At 39.1% G+C, this 13,793-nt stretch overlaps 1 long non-coding RNA gene across 1 annotated transcript in view; it reads right to left on the reverse strand.

Annotated features, from left to right (window-relative positions):
• Nucleotides 1-917: 917 nt before the first annotated feature.
• The window catches only part of LOC143166764 (uncharacterized), a 97,672-nt gene continuing 84,796 nt past the window's right edge, over nucleotides 918-13,793 (reverse strand). The window contains exons 4-5 of the long non-coding RNA XR_012996445.1: nucleotides 10,696-10,871; nucleotides 918-1,047 (exon numbers count right to left, since the gene is read on the reverse strand). This is a non-coding gene — a long non-coding RNA (uncharacterized LOC143166764). The remainder of the gene's footprint in view (nucleotides 1,048-10,695; nucleotides 10,872-13,793) is intronic.

Below are 13,793 nucleotides of genomic sequence, written 5' to 3' on the forward strand. Positions count from 1 at the left end.
TCTGTCCCTAACACAGACATAGTGGCAGAGATAGAGGAGAAGTGAACAAATGCAACCAGCGAAGTAGTGAGAAACAGTATTTCCAAGAGAGGAAAAAGAAAAGAGTAGTCAATGAGTTTGCTGTCCCAGCTAATGCTGAGCGTACACCAGGTATGTCCATGAATAGGGACCGAAGCTCTCAGCAGCATGCAGCTTTCGGATTTTATTCACACAAGCACAGGGCAGCACCGCTTTATCCCGCAACGTGATACCTGACCATCTGCCCATGCAGAGACAGAGTCCGCACTAGCTACAGGTCAGTAACTTCCCAGCTGTGCCATGCTGTCACATGGGCAGGATGTCACCAGGAGTGTGGGACACACCAACTCTGCAGGAAGGTGCTGCCGATGGCTCATTCCCCAGCATGTGGGGTGACATGTTACTGGCTGCTGACCCTTGAGGGAGCCAAACGATGCTGCACCTCATGCAGGAGCTTTTCTCAGGGTTTAGCACAAACCCACCATTCGAAATCTACCTGCCACAATGAACTGCTCATCCCTTGATCCCTAGCTTAAATTAAGTTAATGAGCAGGGCGGGCACACCTCAAGGTGGTCATACCATCCCAGCTGACTTCTGAAGAGGAGCTGGATTCAATTTGTAAAGCCAGAATTCTGCAAATTTCTCCAAGGACCCCTGCTGACCTCCAAAAGCATGGGATGAGGTCTTTACCAACAGCCAGCACAGAGCTCACGGAGGAGGCTCCCTCCTCGACCCAAGCATTTGTTCTGCAGCCTTCCCATGAGGAAGCAATAAATCAAGCTTCACAATGAAGACCTGAGGGTTCCTAACATCCATATCCATCCATCCACGTACAAAATGCTCAAATCAAGACAGTCACTGACACAAGCAATATTATGCAGCTAAAGTACCTCTTAAGTTCTGATTTGTCACTGATGTATCCCACCAAGAGCACTCACATTCGTGTCTGACTGCAAATGTTTCATCCAAGGTCTGCTGAAGCATTAAGGAAAACTCAAAGTGTCCATTTTGAGGAAGTCTGTGATATTCTGGAATTAAAAGACAAAGAAATAGGTTCCACATCAGTCAGTTTTATTGTTCATAGAATTGCCCAAAGCTCCTCCGGAGCAGCAGGTAATGGTTATTCTCCCTTTAAGTAAATTATTTCCTGATGCTCCAGGTAATTTTTGCAGGGGGTGGCAGAAGAAAAGAGTCTGGAATTACCTCTGCAATCTGTGAGAGTGTGATATTATGATATGGAAAGCAAAAATTGTGATATACCAATCACCTACACCTAAGATAGAGTATCTTGATTTCTGTTAAGTAACTGAAGAAATATACTCACATAAATGCAGAGCCAAGCAAGCACATTTAAAAGTATTTTTCAATCATTCATTTTGTTGCTTAAAAACATCTAAGGGAATTTTCAGTCTACAGTCTCCCTTTCAAATGAATTCTTTAGGCAAAAACCTGCTAATTCTCACATGATCACAAATTACTTCATAATATTAACAAGGGAACACACAGACAAGGGCAATTTTTATTATTTATTTATATGATTCTGTCAATTATATATTTTACAGAAGAGAAGAGAGACCCCTAGCCTCTGTAATCTGTGAATTTTACTGAATTTCACAGAACCTTACGAAGAGAGATCTTTATGTGTGACTAATGACAAAGTGAAATGAGAAAATATTTTCTGATAGGGGGATTTTTTTAAAGTTTTGAAGGCCAGTTGTTGGCCTGCAGCAATAACAGAGATGATTATCATAATGATAAAGAATTCCTAGCCATTTCAAAATAATTTAATTGTCGTTCTTCCATTTAAAAGTATTTTATTGCCATTCTTTCTATACATGTGTCTTTCATAACCAATGCACAGCATGATACCACTCAGGCAAAAGCAAAAACTGCAAATCTTTGTATTGAGATGTTCTGTGGGAAACCAAAGATGCTGTGAAAGAAAAATATCTAAGGAGAAATCTCTGCCAGAATTCTTCCCAGGACCATTCCCCTCCCAGGACATTGTAGCTTACTTGCATCTAGACTGATCTGTGATTAATGAATTAGAAATGCCTGAAACACATAGATTTACTGCTAATTAGTGAGGTGGGTTTTTGGTGTTGGGTTTTTTTCCCAGAAACTGTTTAGCCATAACTTCCATATTTACTGAGATATGAATTTTATGTGAAAAAATTATAGCAGCACCTCACACAGTAAATTTCATAGGACAGTCAGATAGCTATTTGGCCAAACAGAATTAAGGAAGAAAATACACCTGTTTTATAGAAACAGAAACCATTAAAGACCCTGTTTTATAGCCATATTCATTGCGTCTCAATTTTAACCTCAGGGTATGTTCAACTGAGGGACACTTTATGTGAAATCAATGCCTGTTGTGTACACACAGGCTTTTTCAAGTATTAGTGTGCAGATTGGCATGTGTTTTAATGAAAATGTCATTTACTGTAAGTAGCCAGTCCTAATACCATTGAAAGATGTAATTATACTTGCACTAATAGCGTTATGATGCTGCAGGTATCCTGATGTGCTTGTAAACCTAAAGCTGTAATGACTTAAGCGAACTAGCCTCATACAAGTTGAATTATTAGGGACTGATACTCAGTCAACACCCCTCTACAAATTAGGAATGAGAGACTTGACACCTCTGTTCTGCCGCAACCCTTGGAGTATAAATCCTCCGTGCATTAGAGGTTGTCGCACTGCGGGAACACCAAATACTATGTCGAGATAATTAATGAGTTCCCTGTATCATATTTGTTATTATTTACCTATATTCAGTAAATTGTTGGCCAGACTGGAACAACCTAAAGCCACCAAAGACAGCTTGTCTGGTAACACTTCAGAGAAAAGTAGTCATCACCAGGCTAAATGTCAAACACCAAAACTGTTAAAAACCTGTTTAAACCCAAGCTACACTCACAGCTCCACAACCTGCTGCCACATGCAAGCTGCCTATGAGAGGAAACCCCTGCTAATGGAAGCAAGAACTGGGTGCCCAATGGCCTTTAGGAAGGGCTTAATAATCTGCAGGATAAGCTAATTAAACCCAATTAAGTACTGAAGTGCAATCTTAAATCAGACAAAAGTTGAATGAGGTTAAGCACAAATTAAAAGGTCAATACTCAGGCATATGCTTACAGAGCTAGATGTTCAATAGGAACGTTAATAAATTCAACATTTTTATTTTCTCATGCAACCGTACAAGCAAAACACATATTTGTTTACAAGGAGAGAGGGGCTGGTCCTGGGTGGTGCTGAAAGCTCTCAGATGCCCTGAAAAGGATAGTGTTAAAAGGAGATCAGCGGTATACTGAGAAAAGCCTATCTTGCAAAGCCTGAATTGCCCACAATACTCCTTTTAATTTGTACAAACCTCCGCATGTTTCTGTGTTAAATAACACAGAGTATCAGTGCAGAACACAAAGTTACTGCTATTTCTCTGTCTCGTTTACTTATTTGGGGCATGCTTAGTCATAATTAAACTATATTAATGTGATGTTTAAACAATTTCTGTATGGATTTGCCCATAGGGCTGCCAGCAAACTATCTCTTTCTATTCAAATGAACAAAACAATTCAAGAGTTTTCATCAGAGACACATTTTAACTCTCTCTTAATGACAGAATAATTAATATGTTATAGTCGCAGTTTCTGTTCTAAATGAGATATTTTTATTGATGTTGGGGTTGTCCTGTAATGGTTTTAATTCAAAGCTGGTAGGATTGTAATTAGGTATTTTTCTAAATATTTGGTACTTTTTCTGATCATTCTGATAGGTACAATTTTCTCATAGTTTAATATCCTCGAAGCTGAATACACCAATCATTAAGATGACTCAGTGGTAAAGAAAATACATCTGTCTGATCAAAAATACAGTGCAACAATTTGTGAATCTTTTAAAAATTGCTTATCAAATGTGCATTTGCATCTTTGAACATGCTTTTAAAATACACATTGCAATAAAATCAGCAAACTTACACTTTTAATAACATGTTCAATTTTTTGTTAGTTATACTCATGAAAATTTAGTTTTATGCCACAAAGAAAAATAAGATAATTTTATAATGTTAATGTACAGAAAAGATTTTGTATTAAACAACAGCAGAGCTAACCATCTGGAAAGAAACATACGTTTTCTATAAATCTATTTAATTTGGGAAATGGGTGAGTTCTAGACACTGATTTTTTTCTCTTAAGAATATCATGTTCTAACAAATTTGCAAGAAGTACACAGACATGTGTTTGTCAGAAATTAACAAGAAAGTAGATTGCTGAATACTGTTGCACTGAGACCACTGGTCAACTCCCCAGTTTTACTCAAAATCCATGTATGCCACGTAGCCTACAATAGAATTTCTACTTACAGTCTTAAGGTTTTATGAAAGTATTATTTGTTCAGAAAAGTAACGTGCATGTGGATAGTCCATAAATTTCTGAACTATGGTATGTTTACTCAGGTAGAGGTTCCCATAGCCATAATCGTACACATGGGAAAACAGTTAAGCCTCGTGTTCCCTTTCCACTTCCCTCAGTGTTCCACTGTATGTGTGATTTCTCACTACATCCTATTTCCCATCAAGACACATAACCAGACTCTTTTGAAATGAAAAATCCAGAATTATTTAGAGGCATAAAAAAGGTAATAGAGTTTCCTGAATGAGGGTTTTATTATAGTGAAAGCCAACAGAAAACCTGCGTGGCATACAAATCCTCAGAAAGCAAGCTACTTCTTGGCCCTAATATTCAGCATGTCCGGATTCATTAGTCTGCGTACCTTTATCCCAGGCAATATCTTGGGGCCATACTTTTTATCTTATTTGGGCAACAAATAACACAGGCCACCAGTGAGACTTTCAAAATGCCTGGCCACATACCTTAGAGGTGCTCCAGAACTGATCTGTATGTGCGAACAGTGACTCAGGAATTTGAGTGTTTAACTGTTCATCTTAAACACTCTTTACACAAGCAGCTTAAATGGATTAAGTGGTCCAAACTGTAAACACCCAACACCCAGCATCTAAATTACCTATTAGTTTAATACCACTTGGGGGAAAAAAAAAATTGGCCTATGGCCTAAGGTCTTAATTTAAAAAGAGCTCTTTGTTATTTTATCTGTGTCTGTCCAGGACAGTGATTGCAGAATTCCACATAATAATCCTTCTTCAGTAACTGCTTAAACATAGAGCCTACAGAGCACTGAAAGGAGGCACCTTTGCAAAGCTCACTGCATCCTCAACCCCTAGTCTTTCCTTCAGCACTACGATAGCATATATGTTGCTACTGCTCACAACATAATCAGTGCTGATTCTCTCTGTGCCACACTTTGCATCCTTAAGTTAAAACAATAAAAATAATTTTTAATTGGAATGGGAGTGCACAACACACTTCACAAAAAGCATTTCCCTAGTCTCGGTAAAGAGCAGCAATGTAAAAGCTTTACAATCCCCAGCTTTGATCAAACACACAGTAATTACAGGCAAACAGGATGAAGACTAGTTAAGTCTCAGTAAAAATATAATGCGCACAGACACTTCAAGAAAGAACCCCAATACAAATAGTATTAGAGCTGTTTTTCTCCAGGACTACGTTTCTCTGCTTCATACCAAAGTACTGACCCATAGCTGAAAATCACTACAGCTGTAGATCATCACTGTGCTCCCGAAGGCAGCATTTTCACTGTCCACGTCGGAACCAATGGCCAAGTCCTGCCCTGTGCTTTAGGAAGAGGTTGAAATAAAGGGTTAAGATGGACAAACACAGCTAAAACCGGAGCTTGGGTAACAGCACAGCATCCTCCTCACTCAGGGCAATGGAAGCTCCTGGGCTTGGTTCATTCTCCTTCCCCAAAAGCTATTATTGCTTTTGACACCAAAGCAAATCCTCAAACTGCCCTAAGCAGTCCGTACAGATGTGACTAACTCTTTGGGACTGTGCTACAGGCACTAAGGAGGCATCGGTAATCCCCAGGACGTTGATGCTCTTAAGTTTGACATGGTACAATTCCAGCTGCTATCTTAGAGATCCAAGCGAAAATGAACAGTTTATACTATGCTTGAAGTCCAAAGGATCTTGTGAGAAAAGGATGTGGCACACAAAAGTGATACTAAGAGGTGAATTGTTATTACCTGGTCCCCAAAATGGGATGTGGGAAAGGGTCACTAAGCAGTTTGACCTCAGCACACAGACATGGTTACTAAATACCACTTGCAGCAGCACTCATGTCCTGGACAACAGAAGAATGATGTGGCCCATATTAAACCTACACACCATAGTACCATCAATTGGAAATCATTACTATGGTGGTTATGAGAAGATAATTAAAATAAAACAAGTTACTAAAAGATCCCATCAAGTTTGACCTTGAATAATTAGGTTTCTAATGCATAGGAAGGCCACTAATAACAACCTACCGTGAAGGCAGAAATTCAGATGTTTTTCTTGCAGGCAGAATTGAAAGGAAACACACTGCTTTCCCAGTGTCTTTAATTTTCAATACAGAGTCTGCAACGAGCTGCTAACAATCATACACTATGCCATCAGGGTTTTGCACATATTTACATATAAATAGTTCTGACCTGACTTGGCTACCAACAATGGTTAATTTAATTTACTGTCCTTTGGCAAATGAATAGTCATTGGTTTTCTAGCACTTTTAACCTTGGCAAACCCTTGGGAAATAAAAATTAGATTGAAAGAAAATTACTAGTGGTGGAGAACAGTAAGAAAGTGACAGTAGTATATATAAACCTCAGGCAGCAGTGGAATAAAGTGTCATATTATTGTATACTGTCATCTTGTGCTGGTTTTGGCTGGGGTAGAGTTAATTTTCTTCATAGTAGCTAGTATGGGGCTATATTTTAGATTTCTGCTGAAAACAGTGTTGATAACACAGGGATGTTTTCGTTACTGCTGAGCAGTGCTGACACAGAGTCAAGGCCTTTTCTGCTTCTCACCCCACCCCACCAGCGAGTGCTGGGGGGGCACAAGAAGCTGGGAGGGGACACAGCCAGGACAGCTGACCCCAACTGACCACAGGGATATCCCACACCATATGGTGTCATGCTCAGCGTATAAAGCTGGGGGAAGAAGAAGGAAGGGGGGGACGTTTGGAGTGATGGCGTTTGTCTTCCCAAGTCACCGTTACGCGTGATGGAGCCCGGCTTTCCTGGGGATGGCTGAACACCTGCCTGCCGATGGGAAGGAGAGAATGGATTCCTTGTTTTGCTTTGCTCGTGCACAGGGCTTTTCCTTTACTTATTAAACTGTCTTTATCTCAGCCCACGAGTTTTCTCACTTTTACTCTTCTGATTCTCTCCCCCATCCCACTGCGGGGGGGAGTGAGAGAGTGGCTGTGTGGGGCTTAGTCGCTGGCTGGGGTTAAACCACAACACTGCTAAAGTTCAATATTACTTTCTTGATTTACACTTCTGTAATTTTTTTCCCAGTAATTCTTCTTGCTTTGGGGACTTTTGCACCTAACTTCATGTTTTTCAGCTAGGAAGAGGGATTAACCTATTTAACATTAAAAAATCTGACAGAATTCGTAAGAATAAACCAGTGATGTGCAACCAACAACAGCTAAATAAGGTGACAGTTATTGACCACTAATGACTGAATGTTAGAGTAAGATTATTTGATCATCACTCCTATACCACTTGGACGATAATACATTTGAAGCACCACTTTTCGGGTCCTGGAGTCTAGTGAGAAAATACAAAGCCCAGAAGCATTCCTTTCCTCTTGCAACACATACAGCTGTCTCCTGGCTTTCACTTCCACTGCAAAGTGCTCAACTGAGTGCACACATGATGACTCGATAATGAAGATCAGGAGTGCAATAATAGGAACTGACACTTCTGGAGTTTGCTGGGAGTGCTAATCTTTTCAAAAGCTTCTGAGTGCAAGGTTTTATAGACTGAGTAACCATTTGTAAAAAAACCAAAAAACAAAAAACAAAAAACACATAAGAGAACTGAACACTGGAAAATGCCCCATGAGTTAAACGCAAGCAGCACTGGCCTCAGCAAGTGCGTGTGCCTTCCCACCCCTGTTCCTCACCTGGAACTGGGGTGCAGCTTTGTGGGATCTCAGAGAAGGATGTGAGCCACCTCCTACCCTTACAACACTGGCTCCGGGCAGAACCACAGGAGCAGAGATGTGGGGTAGAGATAGTTGCAGAATAGATTTCCATGGATTTTTTAATTGCTCCTGGATTCCTAGAAATTCTAGATATGCAGAGTTCCTGTCTGCTCTCATGCATGTCCCGGACTCCCATTTCAGCACATTATAACACACACTAGCTTGGAAAACAGTAACATCAGTCACATACATGGAGTATCGACACAGTGAATATTTGGTTTCTGTTTTATGCTGGTGAAATTTGGCATTTTTATATTTGAGGCTATGTCACACTGCAGAAACAAAACATTCAAGAGAATGATTCAAACACACAAAACTGAACCTTCATACCAAATGATCAGTGTAGATGCAAAATACTATCTGAAATTAAGGAAAACAGAAGTCCTCAAGAGACCCAAGTGATTGTAAATGCTTTCTCAGTAGTCGTCTTTAAAAAGGGAAAGTTATGTGCAGTTCATCCCTTGTATAATCTATCTGCATACCTACCTACATAGCAAAAATCCAATAGAACCTATTTCTGCAATTAAAATATTGCAGTGTGTCAGTTATCTGAGAGGATCGTGCTTGCTTTTTATCTGGGGTCACTTGTAGGTGCAAATTAGTAATCAACACTGCATATGATGACAGATAATGCTAGGAAATATTTTACATCTCAATAAAACTACATTGTAATGGCTGCACTGTGCATTAAAAACAAGCCAGAAGACATCTATTACGTCATGGTTGAAATAGGTATACTGATGTCTGCAGTACTATCAATGCTGTTCATTTAAAATTCTATTTTTCAAATAGAAAGCAGGAAAAAAACATTTTTAGATAAAGGCTAGCTATGAACTTTTCATAGACTTGTGTACTGCTACCTGCACAGTCTACGAGGCAGAAAAAATGGTTTAATAAGATGCCAGAATTATATTACTTGTCAACTTTTGGTGTTAAAACCATCTTCTGAGTACACATTGTTTTCAAAGGGGTCCTTTTAGGATCCTTTGTGCTTTCCAGTTGCGCGCTATTTTGATGCACTTTGCAGTAACCTCATTGTGTCACGGTGTGCTGGGAGTTCTCAGCTTCTCTATGATTCCTCTATGAAGAAACAAAACTAAAAGAAAATTTATTTAGCCATGTAGATTCCAGAGTGATTGACTTGAGAAGCCCCTAAGGGGCCTGCTTTTTCATCATGTACCAAACTCCCATCCTGCTGAATCCAGCCCCAAATGACATCTCAAGGGGGCAAGCCAGCACAAGGCGCTTTTGAAAACAGAGGCCTATATAGAAGTGTAGAAATAGAAATAACCACTAACACTGTGGGCTTGGTTGCTGCTTTAGAAGAATTTTAACAACATTTACTGCGCTATTGCTACAACAAATACTTTGGGGAAAAAAATAAGTTCTGGGGATTGCTGATAGCTTGTATGTACATTAAACTGCTGCACAATTTGTTTTCCAGAATTAAAAAAGAGTGAATGATTTCTGATAGGAAGGAAGTTAAAGGTATTGTCTGGCACTTGATGAAGTTCTGTTGTCAGAGCCAAACTTTCTAAGACGGACAATATGACACAGATATGTCATTTAACGGTCTGCCCTAATGTGCAGACACACTGGCATATTTTTGGGGGGGACCAAGTGCTTGACTTGGTTGACTCTGGCCACAGCTGCTGATGAAGCAACAACAGCTTTCCTAGTATTGTGACTGGGAGAAACTTTGCAATGCTTGCTTGTTGTGGCGGTTGTTCAAGTTCCCTGCCATGGAATTTCTCTGCCATCTCTGCCATCCATTTCTCATAAAATGGATGTGGTTCTGCCCAAGGTATTGAATCTTGTCCTGTACTTACAAATCACACTCATAGACACTGCAAGGCAAATGTCCTACTCAGATGACACCTAACTTCTCAAGGTGGTTTTTTCCCCCTCTTCAGAGATTCCTCTTGCTCTTCTTGAGCATTTGACAAACACATAGCTCCAGTACATGCATACATCTTTAACTATATAGCAGCTAAAATTTATGGCACACATCAACAGGTCCCACTGGACTTATGCCACAGCAAGTATGACCTTACCCATCAGATTACGCATATACCTGGGATTGTTCAACATGAAAATCGACAAAAACTATAAATCCTTATGCTACATCTAAAGTGAAGATCTTATAGGGCCAATCTGAATTATATTTTGGTCATTAACATCAATTAAATGGTTAATGTACAAAATTATGACCATCATAACTACTATTCCTAGTCATCTCCAAGTTTTCAAAATATCCCGCTCCTAAGCCACCAGCCCTCTTACTGAGTGTTCTGAGACTCTTTTTCTTATATTTTTGCCTGTTTTCTATCTTCTCTTTTTTAATTTTGATTTGACTGCGTATTCTCTAGCATCCAGTGATGAGTCCCTATTAGTTATTTCCAAACCCCTCAATCTCTGTACATTTAAAAAATGTTTTACATGTAACATCCTATTATAATCTGCTCAGTAAAGTTCCAGCTAATTCCCAAATTACATTTTCCTGGACTGCTTAAATGTGCGTTGTGGAGTACTTACACCTGAAAGGAGAGAAGAATGTGCTGACAGAAGCTCTTATCCAAAATCCCAGGGATGTCAGTTGTCTTTTCATTGCTAATTATAAGGATTAGAAAAACACCATTCTTCATAGTGTCTCGATGTGGGGAATATCTGAACTCCACAAACACGGCAGCAGGCTCAGGAAATGGGAAATCCTGAAATGTTGAAAAAATTTAATAAAATTTTTATGCCAATACATTTTAACTAAAGTATTTTTATGCCAGAAGCGTGTTACCAGCAATGCTTTTTTTCATCCCACAGGAGACTTTTGTTTAAAAAAAGAAAATCAATAACCATTGTGCAAGAAAATAAATTCCATTTTCAACTTGGAAACTATTTCCTTTTCTGCACTTCTCTAAAACCATATTTTGCTTCTCAGTCACCTTCGGAGAATCATTTCCAAAAATAAACTTTTACATTCCTGATGTTAAAAGCACAAATGTATTGTAAGTACTTGTTCAAACGAACCAGTATTATGTGCCTTATCATGATCCTTACTGGTTTGTCTCAGGTGTTGTCAGCTATTTTAGCAGAGGTTGAGTTACCGTGTGAAATGCAAATGCTGTTTCATTTCACATCAGTTATGCTTCGCTCTGAAATTTATAAGATTTTAGCAAGCTGCTATTTTATGCATTAGGTACTTAGGCTATTTGCTTCAATAATACAGCATCGTTTTATCACTTAATTTCAAAGTGATTAAAACCATCTATGAAGTAAGAGAATATTAACAGTTCCCATTTTACTGATGGGAGCTGTGTCAGAGAAATCTCGCTCCAAGAGGTATTTAGAAGAGGCACAAGTATTTCACCAGGAGGAAACGTGGAGCAGCAGGGCACGTGACTTCCAGTGAAATCAAATGCAAACAAAGCATTGAGACTTTTGAAAGCCTATCTGATGCAGCTTGGGGTCTTTAGGTAATTTTGCACATTTTCAAATATAGCCTAAAAAAAATGGACTATCGCTACATTGCTGAGTCACATCTCAGCACGGAGTAATTTGCTCTGCTTCTCAGCAGGCCAAATCAGACTCTGATATTGTGCTGCTGTAATTTTACTATGCCCAGCATCCAAACAGCTTTACTTTAAAGCCAGCTTGGCAATATCTACGCTGTACTCAGAGCATTGCTTTGACTATGGTACAGGCATATCTGAACAGTAAAATTGGTCCAGTTCTTGATGTTAGCACTGAATGAGCGTTTGCCATTCGAATGATTTTTGACTAAAAACTTAATTTCCACTGAATCAACAGTTTTTCAGAAAATAATCACTTTCAACATAAAGAAAATCTTCTTTTGGAAAATCAAATTACATTATTTCACCTGAAGCTATATAGTAGTGACCTGTTGTTGAACTGAACCGATATGCTTAATTCAAGATCAGCAAGTGCAGCAACAAACCTACATGAACAACATGTAATGTGCTACGTTGGACAACTGAATTTGCACACTAAACTAACTTAAAAGACTAACTTTAATTTAATTTTAAACAAATAAAATTTTGCTTGAATGGTAAATAGTGCCATTTTCAAATCTATTTTTAAAATTTGTTCCATTAAAAAAAAAATCATTATTTTTCAATCTTTTCAAACAATTTGGGCTGAAAATAAACATTAAATGTTGACATTTCTTCTAGAAAAGAAATTGTAAATTCTGGTAAACTCTGGCAGATTTAGACCAGTCCCTTTTTGAAAAGGAAGTTACAAGTCCAATCCTACTGAAAGTAGCTGAGATAACCTCCTGGAGGCCTGTGTCACTTTTGAAAATGGGGAAAAAGCTCCTATCCAACCTAGACATCTTCTAAATGTTATCGTGCCCAACCTGTTACACATTAAAACAAGGGCAAAGTCAACCAATCAAACCAGGTTTCTTGTCATACATCTGTTCTGAAATCACTAAGTATACCTCTTTGCTCAGGACCATCCTCTCTTTATGACTGCATGCAGCTGAGCTGCTGGTCATGATTTCAGTCATTCTTTTTACTGGAAGAAGCTGTTACGTGTAGTTTGACAACAGGGAAAGTGAATACATATTAATTTTCCATTTCAAAACCAGCATAATAGTTGGTTTTCATTACACCAATTCCTTAGAAGATAGTAGTCCTGTTACCGCTTTGGCCTTGATACAAATGGTATGAGCCACAGCAGCTTCCAAAGAGAAGATTTACTACAAATTAGGATCTGAATGGAGAGAATCAAATGGCAGACAGAGAGGATTATGAGTCTGTGGCTATATTCTGACATATATTGGATTATTAGGATTTGCATTCATTAGGAAAGTTAGACTGGCATTTGCATGAGTGTGATATATTGTGCAGTTCATGAATGTCCTATAGTTAATGTGAGAGGGGTAAGCTGACTTTTTCTGATGAACAGCAGTTTTGCACACTTCGACATTGCTTGTAGTTTGTTACGCCAGGCATGGCTCTGATACTCCACAGACCCTCTGTGCCCGTATGAAACTGGTGGGTTTTAACTGATGCAGGAGGCTGCCTGCACTGTACTTTGCAGAAACTAGCCCCTGTGGTAACTAAAAGTTTTCATAAAATATATTGAGAGTTAAATCTGAGTTTCAACTAAAATCCTGTGCAAAGCAGAATTCATATTGAGGTGTATGGATTGCACTGCAGTAATGACAGGCAAGGTCGTAAGCTGGAGATGCGATCAGCAGTCTGTTACAGTCGGTTAAGTCAGTGACTCAATAAATCAGAATCTATAAGAGAAAAGAAGTGTTCTAATCTATTAATTAGTTTTCTAAATGTTTAGATAGACCGTGGAAGCTACTTAAACAGGCCCTAAAGTCCTTGGCTATGGGCATCTTTAAGCTTGACTTGCACACAACTTAACAGAATTCAACATTGTCTTAGGAACCCAAATACATTAGTCTTCAAATTAAGCTCTGATGACAGTGCTTTATAGCCTCGAAAGTCCTCTCACCCCCACTGCGACTTGCATGGAAGGCAGGTAGACTTAGAGCTCCTCAAAGACACTTGAACAGCTTCCTCAGGAATAGCTCTGCTGTGCATCGTGCCACAATGCTGGAGCTGGACCAACCGTGACGGTGTTGAAACAACTGACATGTA

Source organism: Aptenodytes patagonicus, chromosome 13 (assembly GCF_965638725.1).
Source record: "Aptenodytes patagonicus chromosome 13, bAptPat1.pri.cur, whole genome shotgun sequence".
Lineage (NCBI taxonomy): Eukaryota > Metazoa > Chordata > Aves > Sphenisciformes > Spheniscidae > Aptenodytes > Aptenodytes patagonicus.